The 13,848-nt window shown below is 45.3% G+C and overlaps 1 protein-coding gene across 4 annotated transcripts in view; it reads right to left on the reverse strand.

Moving 5' to 3' along the window:
• The window catches only part of PTPN14 (protein tyrosine phosphatase non-receptor type 14), a 122,171-nt gene extending 119,668 nt beyond the window's left edge, over positions 1-2,503 (reverse strand). The window contains exon 1 of one of the 4 annotated variants that reach the window (XM_074863703.1): positions 2,375-2,503. The gene's annotated coding sequence lies outside the window, so the exon portion shown is untranslated. Of the gene's footprint in view, positions 1-949; positions 1,089-1,259; positions 1,361-2,374 lie in introns of those variants that run through there. The other 3 variants (XM_074863702.1, XM_074863701.1, XM_074863704.1) reach the window with 3 other exon arrangements.
• Between the last annotated feature and the right edge of the window lie 11,345 nt (positions 2,504-13,848).

The following is a 13,848-nucleotide window of genomic DNA, read 5'->3' on the forward strand; positions in this document are numbered from 1 at the left end:
GGGCCTAGAGCTTATTTGCATTACTATAATATCAACACACGCTTTATTTTACACCACGTAACAAGTACTAGATGTCAGCTACAGGCCCCCCAGAGGGCAAGAGCAAAAGCTGTATAATCTGTATTTTCTCACTCATATTTGATGGGACTTTCTCAGGTGGATAACCAGAGAGCAGTCCCTGCTGGGACTGCTTCCCCTCGCAGCTCTCCCCAAAAAGACCTGACTACCTTCTCGCATGATATGGAGGTTGGCAGGTGGCGACTTGTGATTTGGGGGGAGCCATTTTACATGCATATTTTTCCAGACGCTAAAGAGCTTGAGCATATAACAGGGTTTTCAGAATAACCAAACCCAGTAGTGATTATCTTCATAGAGTTTTAACAAAAAAGAACTGGCTTCTGGTAAAAGTATGTCCTTCAGCTATGGTTTCAGGCCACATGCCAAAAATCCCAGAAAACATTCTGGGCAACAACATAGTGAATCTGAGCCTCTACCGGTCACTGTCTGTTCCCACCTTGTTAAAGTTACAAACTGCCAAAGAGTTGCTTATAATGGAAACATATGATTATTTTATGCAAATCTAGAGATAAAACGTTCTCGATAGGAAAGTTCCAGTGCACATTATATCCCCATACCACACATGCATTATGTAACGCTCGTCCCAAATACACTCCAATAAAGAGAGTTAGTTTGGGATCTTAAGAATTCATTGACTTTGCCACATCAGAAATGAGAGCAGATGTCATTCTCCCCTGCTTCGCTGCGATCTCTTCTGCACAGCTCGGCGTTAACATATCTGCTGAAGACGACCGGCCGGTTTAGGCTTGACTGTACCTAACAAAGGAGGAGGTAAACCCCTGGGCGGGGGGAGACAAACACAGGCATGCCGCGGTGTAAATACGAGCAGCCCAGCCGAGCGCCCTGCCCGCGCCCGGCTCTTTACAAATACCTCTCGATTATCCAAACGCCACGTTATCTGGGTGCCTAGCAGATTAAATTCCCAGGCTGGACCGACCGTCCGAGGCTTGTTTATCGCAGGTCACCGACTGGCGTTTGTAACCCAAGCTTAGCTATTTTCGTAACGTCCAAACCGCAGCGCATACTGGAACTGCCCGTTGCGGGGCACAGCGAGCCTGACGCAAATGCTGCCCGTGGCGCCCACGGACTCGGGCTGTCCCAAAGTCAGCGCGGGTGGGGGCCGAGGGGCGCGGGGACGCGCCCCAGCCCCAACTCGAGCGAACTCGGCGGCGGCTCCTTACCTGCTGCTGGGCTCCGGCTTTGTGCGCTCCCGCGGGAGGCGGCTGCCCCGGCCCGGGCGGCGGCGGCTCCCGCGGGACCCGCAGCGGGCGGGGAGGGCGGCGGGCCGCTCCCCGGGGGCGCTGGGGAAGGGAGACCCGCTCCCGCCGCCCCGGCCCGGCCACCGCGGGGAACTTCGGCGGGGCGGCCGGCAGCTGGGGCCGCCCGGCGGCGGCGGCGCGGGGGGCCGGGGCGCCCTGAACTCCTGCTGCCGCCCGTGGGGTGCGGGAAGGAGGGAGGCAGGGAAGGAGGGAGGCAGGGCGGGAGGGAGGGGACTGGTGTCCCGCGGGGGCGAGCGGGGCCGGCGGGCGGGCGAGCCGGAGGCGGCGGGGCCGGGGCCGGGCTGGGGCCGGGGCGGCGCGGGGAGTCACGGCCCAGGAATGCCAGGAATGTGGGGCGGCCGCTGCGGCCGCGGGGCCCGGAGACGTCGGGGACGCGACTTGGGATTTCTTTTCTCTCTCTGTTTTTTCTTTTTTTCTTTTTTTTTTTTTTTTAAACTATTCTTCCCCCCCTCCCCAAGGAAGGAGGAGGGCTGAAACCCACCCCGCGGAGGAGGGAAAAGGAGGGAGGAAGAGGAGGGCACAGGCTCCTGCCAATCCGGGCGGGTGCCGGCCGCCGCGCTCCCGAGGAGAGCAGAGCTGCCAGGCGCGGGGCGCCCTCCCCTCCACCCCCCTCCCCTCCGCCTCCTCCCACCCCCCGCCGGGGCGAACCGGCCCCTTCCCCGCCCCTCCCGCCGCGCGTGTCGGCGCGGGGCCCGGGCCGGTCGCGACCCGCCGTGGGGCTGCGCGCACGTGTCGGGGAGGGAGCGGGGGGGGGTGGGCGCGCTGCGGTGGCCCGGCCTGGGGCGGGGTGGGGGGGCACCCCCAGAAGGACTCGGGGTGCGGAGCGGCGCTGGGGCAGCCTTGGCACGCGTGGGGTTGGAGCCCCTGCGTTCCTTCCCCCTTCCAGCCCCCCCCCCCCCCCCCCCAGTAGGTAGGCAGGGTGCCCCCCTGCCGCCCCTCTTCTGCCCCCCCGTGACCCGCCATTCATCTCCCTCCGTCTCGCCTTACGGCACCGTTTCTTCTCCCGCCCTCCCTACCTTCGCTCCTCCTGCTTGTTCCCACTCGAGCCCTTTGGCTCTGCCGCTGGCGGCGTGACCTCCGCCGCCAGAATGGGCGGTGATCGGATAGCGGGAACCCCCCCACCCGGGTGCCGCCGCCACGCACGCGCCTCGCGGGAAAACCGGCCGGAGAAAACCGGGAGTTGGTGTGAGAGGCGGCGGCTGGCGCGGGGGAGGTGCGGGAAAGCCCTCCCGATGCTGCGGGAAGCCAGGAGCACCCTCAGGGGTCGGTGTTGGATGGATGGCCCCCGACCCGGGAGGCTTAAGAACGGTGGGAGTATAAGAAACGCCCAGGTGCTCTCGCGTGTCACAGCTGATGGACAGCTTGCAAAATTGTTTTGGCCTTAGCCTACATTTATCTGAAGTTATCTACCTTCCGAAAAGTGTATACAAATACTTTTGATACCGATGGGCACCTGCAGAAATGTCGAAGGGAGATACCTCTCTAAAACTGTGACACCAGAACTTAAGGACTCTTACAAATAGTGGAAATTATGGAAAATGGTCATAAATGAGAATTGATACTGGTTTTGAGTCGCTGTGCTTTTTGTGCTACTTGTACACCTTACAGAAGGAGTATGTCAGCAGATTCGTTGGAGTCAGGATTACTCAGATTATTAATGGTAAGAGGATCAGGAGCTGAGAGAGGGAGAAATAGCAGATTCTTGATTTTGATAGATAAGTAATTGTATTTAAATACTGTATGTGGAATCACAGGGCCTATGCCTTACCTCTGGCATAATAATATAATTACGTTTTGCAAGGAAAGTCCTTTTCATCTGAGAGTCTCAAACATTTTATAAACACCACACCTTAATAAAGTAAGTAATTACCCCCATTTTACATATGGCTATGCCAAGGCACTAAGAAGCGACACCATTTAAGATTTTAACTTGAGTTATGCTTGACCACGTGTAGATACAGAGCTTCGAGTAACAATCTGGAAGAAACATCAGGTGTCAGAATGAGATGATAAGATGTATTATAGGGCCGCGGTGCTCTGAATTTATACAGTTCAGCTTTAGGCCAGAAAACGGCTTTCCCCTGTTGAGTGGAAAGTTGCATGAGACGGTAGCGTGCATCAAAACTAGGCTTTAACCTGTGTGCTCTCTGTCAGGTTCTCCCCACACTGGGGCAGGTGTAAGAATGTTGTTCTTAACAAATACTGACTTTTGCATCTGTGCCTCAAGGTGGTGTGCTGGCTACCTTAAGTCTTTTAGTCGAATTCCTGGTTTACAGCTGGTCACTTTCACTTTCATAGGTCTCTCTGCATTTGAAGCAAACTTATTTAATGACCTGAACCGCTAATGAAATAATGTTGCAAGAAGCATAAACATGCTGACAGATGGGAAGATTTGGAGGGGACATTTTATGTATTGGTTACCTGCAGGACAGGGTCCCCTAGAAGAAATAAAACCAGCTAAAAGAAATAAAATCAGGCTACTTGTCAGCAAGAGCTTTTACTAAAAGGTCAGCTCAACAAACTCTGCAAAATGAAATGTGCTTCAAACTTATCCAACCAAGAGAAGCTCTTGAAACTAGGAAGGGTGAAGATCATTACTTTTTCATGAAATCACTCAATGAGGTGCTTAATGTGTGTATTAGACTCTCAGAGATTGCAGCAGTAGGTGCTTTAGAAAAACCAAGCTTCCCAGAGATTATAGCCAGTTACTGCAAAGAGTCCTCGATATGGAAATCTGTTGTGTTTGGTGCTACTACCGCTTTCTAGGACCACTGAAACCTGGAATCTTTACAAACACCTTTGATTCCCAAAAGCTGTCACGAGTATATGACCCTGGGATTAAAACCAATAGTTCCTACCTGCTACTTGGGAGTGGTTTCATAAAATACTAAAACTAGATTAGATGTTCCTCATGCTGTTTCAAAAATGGGATGTTAAAATGATACAAATCATAGATTCGGTTCCAAACCCCTGTGCTGGTTCGAGTTTGTCCAGAAAACTGTGATGGTTAATCTCCTATCAATTATATATAGGCTGGATTATGTATTATCTTTCTATACTGCTAGGGAATCATGTTACAGCATTTTTTTTTTCTGAAAAGGTGACAATTCTAAATTATATTTAGAGACTTTATTGACTTGTAATGATTTATGGAATTTACCTCCAAAATATTCCCTCTGCTCTGGTATAAATTAATTTTTATATCAGTTCCTTCTTCAGTTTCATCAGGATTATTATATTAAGATGCTGTACAAAACAGTAGAGTAGATGCAAAATAACTTAGTGACATAGGATTGTACCTCAGTTACCTTAGCTACCAGTCTTCGGACTGATCTTGGACATGTAGCAGCACATCCCTGTGTCTTAATTTTCTTCTCTGAAAATTGACATAATGATAGTGATCTTAAGTAGGTGCTTTTTGATTTGCAGATGAAAGCACTGTATAGGAGAGAAACTTTTTTTTTTTTTCCCCAAATTGTGAATTTGACAGGCCTGAATGTTGTGTCAAAACCCTTGTGAAATTAAAGACCAACACCATTACACTTGACCAAATGGTTAACTATCAGCAGAGGAAAATTGATTTTATCTGGGTCAAAATACAGGAGACATTATTGTGTCAGTGTTAGCTGAAGCTATGTGCAATGAATTTTGAAGTGTCTTAGCACCTTGCTAGCAAGACCTGTATTAAACATATTTTGAATGTGTTTAAACCGAGGTTAAAGTAATTCCAGAGTCTTGTTATAACATGGAAAAATCTCAGTCCTTGTTGGTTGGTGAAACCATGTCATAACCTGTTTCATATAAAACTGTCTTTAAACTGTGCTTAAGCAACAGCTGGTGGTTTCTCCTGTGAACAGTAGATGATGTTTAATTAGCCTTACAGTCATCTACATTACAATCAAATCAAAGAATGCAGTTGCAACACATTCCCAATTTGTATTGTAAATGTGACCCTAACTGTGTTCCTAAAATCTCTGTCATGTGCTACAGCTGGGTACACTGACCTGATTGTAACATAAGCAGAAACTTAGCGCACTAGCAGAAATTCCCATTCCTGAAATCATACTCGGTCTTCATAAATTGATACTTTTAATGTTTGAAGCTTACCACAAAAAAAAAAAAAAAAAGGTTTACTTCTCTAGTATCCTGTGCTCTCATTAATTATTCCATTTAATAGTGCTTCTCAAAATCATCTCTTAGAAAAGGAATTTGGATTACACAATCTTGGAAAACAAACCTGTTGCCACCAAGCATGAACTAACATGTTATAGTACTCTACGGCTTATCACAAGAAAGGCAGCACCCAGTTTTGTAGACCAGAAAAACTCTTGGTTGATTATCCGCGCAAATAAACTATGCTGTGTTGAATATTCTAGTTTGCTTAGGGTTGTATTCTGCCTGAGGACTTACTTAATACCTGTGCCTCTTTTCAGCTCTTCAGCAAGAGTTGTAAAATGAAAAACTTTTTAGCATTTGTGAGTAAAGTAATGAACTTTTGATTCCACGGCTGTAAGTACTCCGAATGGGATTTAGACGAGGAATATACCTTTCTATGCAAGTGTTACTACTGTCCAAGCTAGAATAGTCTAATGGCAGAATGAAAAACATTTTTCCAGTTTTCATGGATTATCAATTTGGGTACTTTTAAATGTATCATTTAGCATGGTCATTAGGTCTTCAGATTCCTGAAAATAGGGGTCTCCTGAGCAAAAAAAAAAAAATCACTAGCTTTTAACAGAAGTATTAAATTAGCAGCATGCCTAGAAGTCAGCATACACCACTGGTTTGTAGGTATTTTAGTGGCTGCTCATTTCTGATAATCATAATCTTTATGTGTCTCAGCGTGCATTTAAGTGTCTGACTGTGGGCACCCAGTTGAAAATATTTTGTTGCCACTTAGAGATAAATGGTTTCTTGAGAAAGCAAAGAGCTAATGTTCTAATTTAAAATGTGGTTTGGGGACCGTCACAAACTTGTGTAACTTCAATTGAGCCATTAATGTTTGCATATCTCTCTGAAATGGGTGTAAGTCCATACCTGGATATGAGAGCACTGTGAAACTCCGAATTTGAAGACTGTCTGAAGTTAACAGTGAAGTGCACTGTAAAAAAATAAACCCTCAGCTAGGTGTGCCTTAGCTTTTCGAAGTCTGTACATTGTTTCTAAAAGAGCCCTGATTCTCACTCTCACTTTTGGTCAAAATGAACAGGAAACTTGCTCCGAGTTAGAGCAATTTGTGAATACTGAGAGGTATATATAAATATTATTTTCTATGCTGACTATCATTTGCATGATACACTAGATACCCTGGAAAGATTTAAAACACACACAAACATTTTCCTGGAAAACATTAATGCAAAAATGGCATAAGAAATACCAATAAAACTGTTGGAATTTAGACTTGGAAGAGGTGAGGAGATCAAGTGATAACCAAAGTCATTAAGATGTAGAATGCAGTTGTTTTATCCTTGCATATTTATGTATTCAATTGGATCATTTCAGTTAGTGGTTCATAAACTATGGCTGCCTGAGATGGGTTCCCACTGCAATTACTTGGGTGACTGAAAACTCACTCTTGAACTTGCCTGTAAAAACGACAGAAGTAATGTTGAGGTGGTTACAATGTGTGTAAGATAAGGAGGCATACTTTTGTCTTATCTATTCGACCTTTTAACAGAGAAACACAGGAAGATTTTAAAGACAGCATTAAGATAGGTAGAGGCTAATAAGTCATTTGATTAGTTTGTTATGAATGGTGTAGGTGATGTTCTTAATTATTTCACCGACTGATAAAAGATTTGACATAGGTGAACACAATAAGAAGCAAGTATAGATTCACAGATAATAGCTACCTAAAAGTGATATACATAACTTTATATATATAAATATATATATAAAATATATGTGTATAATAAATAAATATATATGTAGGCCATAACAAAAATGAAACAAAGTATGAACTCAAGGCTTTAATTTAAGTAGTTCATAGCAATGGGATGTTAAATGGAGATTAGGCACAGCAAGGGCAGCCATTGTAAATGATCAAGAGTTTAGAATAGAGACGTCAACAGAGAAGCAAAACTCTGACTTTTGAAGGCAATCATGCAGATGATGGCCACATACCACTGTGAGAGTTGGCCTTTGAGGAAAAGAGAAATTTAAAAGTACTTTAAAAAAAGTTAATAAAAGAGCTAAAGGTGATAGAGGGAGGAAATGACTGAATGTAAAGCAAAGAAAAAACAGATCGAGAGAGCCCTAACAAGAAAAGGATGTAACGACTTACCAGCAGGCATTTTTTACATGCCCCATTTGAAAAAAAGTTGTTGGTAAAGATGGAAAGAGGCAGAGATGGCTATGGAAGGTTTATGCTTTTCACTTTTTATGTAATGCACTTATGTCTTAACCACTCTTCTCTCTCACTTGAACAGAATGATACTCAGAGTAGATGTACCTGTGTATGGTTAAGAGTAGAATCCTAACAAAAATGGAGGCCAAAGGAGATGCAATGGACCCGTGAAAATCGGAGAGGAGTGGGCCATAAAGGAAATAGGTTCCCATTTTACCAAATGCTCCCTGAAACCTGGTAACTCCTTGCCCATAAGATATAGCAGTATTAGATAGTATCATGAACGTATTTTTTGGTGTTAATATCTGTAGTGTGAAAGATTTGCTTGGTATTGCCGTTTTTAGCTGGCAGCAGAACTATAAAGAGAGGGAATTTACCATTAAGAAAAAAGAGTTCCAGTTTTGTTTACAGTGCAGTAACTGGTAATTTGAAGCCCTAGACAATATCGACTTGATGTGTCATATCATAATGTAATTGCTGTAATTATTTATCATTTTCTTCACTGCACATTAGTTGCTTAAGTGTTATGCTAATGGCTGTATTCACAGGGTTTAAAAATACTGGTTTTAGAACAGGAAGGAAAAACATAAATACCTTTTCACTATTGTAACCATTGCTATAGCTGTAAACCTTTCATAGTTCTTCAGGTCAAGACAGTAAGTGTGCACTTAAATAACAAACATTTTTTATATGTTTGCTTTCTTCCTCCACCCTTCCAATATACTAACAAGTGTTAACTAACAACCTCCCCTTGTTTTTAATCCTTTATATTGTTAAATAATTTTACTATTGTTTGCGGTAATGAGTCTATCTGTGTAACTGCTCAGCAGCATTAAATTCAGAGGTTAACACTTCTGCAGAAGTTTGTAGATTATTAAAAATCACAATAATGCTACACTGCTTGCAAAGGTCTGAGAATATTTTCCTGTGATGAAAATTATTCAGACTATTGCACTTAATATGTAAGAGACACTTAAATGAAAGCAGAAGTTGTAAGACAGTTTTATCCTTGTAAAACACACAAGTTATAAAAGACAAGATTGCATTTACTGTGCAAAGGTTTTTTACTATCATTTATGACAGATAGGTGTTAGGGATTATAGCATGGGGATTTAGGGTCTTGTTACATAATGTTTCAACCAATCTAAGCTGGTGTCGCCACAGTCCTGTCCACTGTCTCCTGTATATCCGTGTTCCATCTGCTGAGCTGGGTCAGGCATTTATCTGACCCCACAGTGCAGCAGTTTGAGAGACCCAAGCTGTATACAAGCTGATGTTACCAGAAGGGTCTTTTGCCTAATATAATACCCCTTACAAGTTTAACCACCTCACTTGGCAGTTCAGATCAGCACTGAAGTTGTCATAAGGCAGCATGCAGGCAGGGGACAGGAGGGAGGCTGGGAATGTGGCAACGTTGCCTTGAGGTGTTTTAAACTGCCAGGAGCCGCACCCGTGGGTTCCTGTCCAGCACCTGCATGTGATTCACTGTGTCACCTTAGACAAGCCAGGTAACCTCAGTCACCTTCTCAGTACCAGGAAACCTACCCACTGGTGTTTAGTAGGCTATACTACACAATGTGATCACCAAACAACAGAGCAGCTGTAGGTATTTTATCCACTAATACATTCATCCAGTTGACTCTAGCACTGGTGTCAGCATGAGCACTTCAGTAGCAGTTTCCATCAGTAGGTAAGAAATACTATAATACTCACTAATGAAACATCCCGTTTCCTTTGGGAACAAAGTTATAGTTTATAATCGGTGATATGCTGTGGTCTCTGATTTTGTTAATGAACTGTTAAAAAGATTGTGCAGGTCACTTCAACCTTGTTTAAGTGCGTAAGACTAGACAGTTAAGAAATCTAAGGTGTAAGGTTCTCTATGCCTCCTAATGGCACCCTCCTTTACATTCATTCTGTTCACCAAACAAGGGATGGGTTCCCTGGAGAAATGCAATTGTATGAAGGATAGGAAATCTAAGGGTATATAAGCAATCAAACATTGTATTTTACAACAGTAGCTCACTGGGCTTTATTAACACAGACTAAACCTTGCAATTCCAGTACTAACACCTAAACTGCCATCTTCTCAGTTACCTACCCGCGTTGGCAGAGATGGAGAATTTTGTTTTCCAGAGGCGAGAGGCATCACTTAGTACAGGGTGGGGTTTGGGTGAGGCTAAGGGAAATGATCCGGCTTTCTTCTCTTTCACCCCCAACCTGGCAGAGCGTCTGCCTCTAGTGCCTCAACGGGGAAGGTGGGAAGCTAAAAGCACGTCAGGCGCAGAGCGCCTGGCCCATTTCTCTCTTTCTCTGGGTGAATGGGGTTGCTCCAGCTCCTCAGGTGCTCTTTGATGTGTGTGCATGTGTGTGTATACGTATACATGTATATATATATGAAATAGGCTTCACCTGACAGATTCTGAGTCTGGCAAGGAAGAATATGGCGGAAAAGCTCTTAACTGGTTTCTGTTCCTTGTAGTGTCCAAGTAAGGTGGGATTTTCTCATCAGAAGCTCTTTCCCTTTCTTTCCCTTCCTGTTTTGTTCCATCGTGTGCTCTGATACAAGCTGCAGTAATACGAGTTCAACCTTTAGTGGTTTTTGTATTCTACTTACTGTTCTGGCCCTTTACCAAAAATTATAGTAAGGAATGCAGGTGAGAAAATGTAACCATTGATTTTTATCATTTGGTAAGAACTGAATGGCATTTCAAGGACAGAGAAAAGCCACTTCACAAGGCTGAGGTAGTTTTCTGTGCTCAAAATCATTGGGTGCTCCAAATCAGGGAATTTTGAGACCCTCTTAGAAAGACCCCAAGAATTCTAGCCAGCAGAGAATAATAAAAATAATTACAAGTGTTAGGCAAACTGATGGTTGCTATTAACACCCTTTATAACTTGCTATTATTTATTCAGAGTATTTGACCTTATTCTTGAATCTTAAGACTTCAATCTTACATTTACTAGCATTTTTGTATATTTACTTCCAATAACTGATAGTTATGAAGCTACTGTGCAAAATAGGGTTGATATGGCAAAAGAAAAAACAAGTTTCTGTACTCTTCATGAGTCCTTTTATTTTTCATGAAAATGAGTTAATAGCTGCAATGGTCAACTAAAGGATGCCAAATATGAAAGAATTCATTGGTCATTATCATTCATTATCAACAGAAACCCAGTACAAATCTGACCACATTCTTAGAAATAGGTTTCAGAACAAGTGTTCTCTCATGTTTAAGTTTACAACAGTGGTCAGTTTCCTTTTTTTAGCCGTAGCTATCCAGATATTCATCAGACTGCATCCTAAAAGCTCTGCACACACCAGATGATTTTTGTTATAAGAACCCTGAAGGCTGTCTCTGCTCACTTTTTCCCCTTCTGAAAAATATGCCACCAGTCTTGGAAGTTAAAGCTATTTCGCTGAAACCTTCCCTGAGGGATTCATCATGATGCAGTAATTTAAATGCTAGCACTCTCTATCCAGCAGTGGTCCCACCAAAATAGCATTTGCAGTAACTGAAAACTCTTCAACTTCTACAACTGATTAAGTTACAATTGATTAAGTAACATTTGTTACTGTCAAATGAAAAAGTCTTACTGAATATAACATATAATGAGTATTTACTCCTTACAGAACATTTGCCCCTTGTCCACCAAGTGGGGGATCCCCTTCAGTTCAGACTGGTCCTCAGCTTTCACAAAGTTAGGGGTTTCCCACTCTTCTGCTAGTTCCTGCTCCTCTGTTCTGTGCTGTCCCTCGGTAACACCCGCACAGTCATCTCTAAGGGTGCATGAAGTTCACCACGGAATTTTCTAGCTTGTTTTTTTATTTAATCGTCATTTGTGAAGAGGTATTTGTGATGGATCGGTTCCATCAGTTCGAAGGCTTGTTTTGTTCTGGAGCTAGTTTAGAGATTTTATAACAATGTGCTACTGAGTTTGTTGTACCATATTTATTTGTACTCAGGCCTCTTGTGAGCTGATTGGTGAGCTGTTTAACTTACCAAGGAAGAATTGTTTAACTCAATTTCCGAAATATGATTAAAAGAACAGTGCTGGAGTAAATATTCTCAGAATGATTACGAGAGGCATTTAATTAGGTGGAATGATAATCAGATCAGTAATTCCCAGATTCTGATAGAAAACATCATTGTGTTTCAAACCCGACCCCCGCCTCAGAGTGGTGGTCGAGGGGGACAGGGAGAGAGGGAACACTGGAGGAAGTGTTTGGAAAACAGTTATGGGCACCCAGGGAAGTTCACAGAAGCTTTAGAGTCCTTCAACCCTCGCTGTTGTCATTTGCATTCTATGATCCCTGTTAGCAAATGCTTGGAAATGCTCTTTTTTTACTTTGTGTTTCTATTTTAGGGTGGAAAATGTGCAATGTTGGGTTGAATTGCCTTCCTAGCCTCAAAAAAGCCTCGACCCCCAGGAGCAGTTTGGGTACAACTAACTACTGAACTACTTCGTGATTCTTCTGCAGATCTTTTCAAGTGAATGCGCTATCAGCAGGGCAGCATCGGGACAGGGCTTTCAAAACAGGTTCTCTGGGGGATCGGGGCAGTGATTTTGGATAAAAGGTCGGACGCTGCCGTTACGCCCCTCCCCGACACCTGCTGCCTCTCCGGCTGCGCCTTCCTCACAGCCCTCTCCTTCTCGTCCCGCCCCGCCGAGCTGGGCCGGGCCTCGGGTCTCTCCCGGTGGGCTGGCTCTGCGGGAGGGCGCCCACCGCCCATCCTCGCCCCCCGCCGCGGTGCCCAGGGCGGTGCCCGGGGCTCCCTCAGGGCCGGTGGCCCCGCCCGGCTGTGGGCAACGGCCTCCGGGGCCAATCAAGAGCCGCCTCCGCCCTGCCCTGCGCGGCCGCCTCCAATGGAGTTTGAATGCTTCCGAACCAGCCAATCAGAAGGGCCGGCGACCCGGCGCGGCGCCCTCATTGCTACTGAGGCGAGGTCCGCGTGGCGAGCGGCGTCGTGACGGGGCCAATCAGGGCGCTCGGGCGCGCCGCCGCCGCCTGGGCGTGCACAAACGGCCGCCGGGGCACTGGTGGCTTTGAATTGCGGCGGGGCGTCCGGTCGTGCGCCGCTGGTCGTTACCGGCTGTGAGGGGCTGCTGGAGCTGAGACTGACTGACTGGCTGCCGCTGGACCCTGGTCGGCGTTTAAGAGTGAGCGGGTGGGGGCTCGGGGCGGCTGTCCGCCTCTGCGCGGGCTGGCGCGCTGCGGGGCGCCCCGCGGGTGAGGGCCGTTAGCAGGGCGCTGGAATCAGCCCTCCCTGAGGGCGGGGGTGCGTGCGGCACCTGCCTTCAGCGCCGTCCGTTCCCGGGAGGGGACGGCGTGGGGCCGTCCGCAGGTGGCAAAGCCGGGGAGCCGCTCCCCGAGGGTCACGTCTGGTGAGATTCGTGGCACCCCGAGGCCCCAGTCCTGGGTGGGCTCTGTCCGTCGTCGACCTCTAGTTTTAGTTATTTTGAGGTAACTTCTCTCTCACAAATAAGTTCTGAGCTGTGCTGGTGTCCCAACAAAGTGAATCTATGCCAGAGCCTCTAAAAGTGCAGTCATTACAACAATAAAATCGTATGAGTGTGTCAAACTCGTATTTAAGGGCTAAGTGTCGTACAGCAGTCTCTGCCAGTAGAGAGCGTCCTCATTGCCCCGAGCTCGGCAGTATTGGTTTGAAAAACTAAAAAAAAAGAAGCATAACTGCCACCTAAAACAAAGCCATGGGTTTTTGCAAGGCTTTCAGGTTAAACATCACCAAAGTACCATGCAGCCGTAAGTGCTAATGACTTTCTGCAGTGTAAACATCAAAATAAGATGTGGAGAGAAACTTTCTGAAATACAGCACTCAAATACAACTATAGGAATATAGACCCTGCTATTGTTAGGAGATTGAGTAACGTGAGGTTTTTAAAACCTCAGCTGGACACAAGTGTGTCAAAATAGGACCTAATATTAATAGTTGCTGCTTGGTATTTAGAACAGGAAGCCTGCATGGTTGTGGAATACTGTGTTCTAATCACTGCTAAGCTTAAAAATGCAGTTTATTTAAAAAGGAGGCTTATTTAACATTTTTCAAGGTCTAATTGTAGTTGACTTTGTGTTTCAGGCATAGTACTATACATCTTGTATTAAATAAGAATCCTGACAGT

The sequence above is a fragment of the Strix uralensis genome, chromosome 3 (assembly GCF_047716275.1).
Source record: "Strix uralensis isolate ZFMK-TIS-50842 chromosome 3, bStrUra1, whole genome shotgun sequence".
NCBI lineage: Eukaryota > Metazoa > Chordata > Aves > Strigiformes > Strigidae > Strix > Strix uralensis.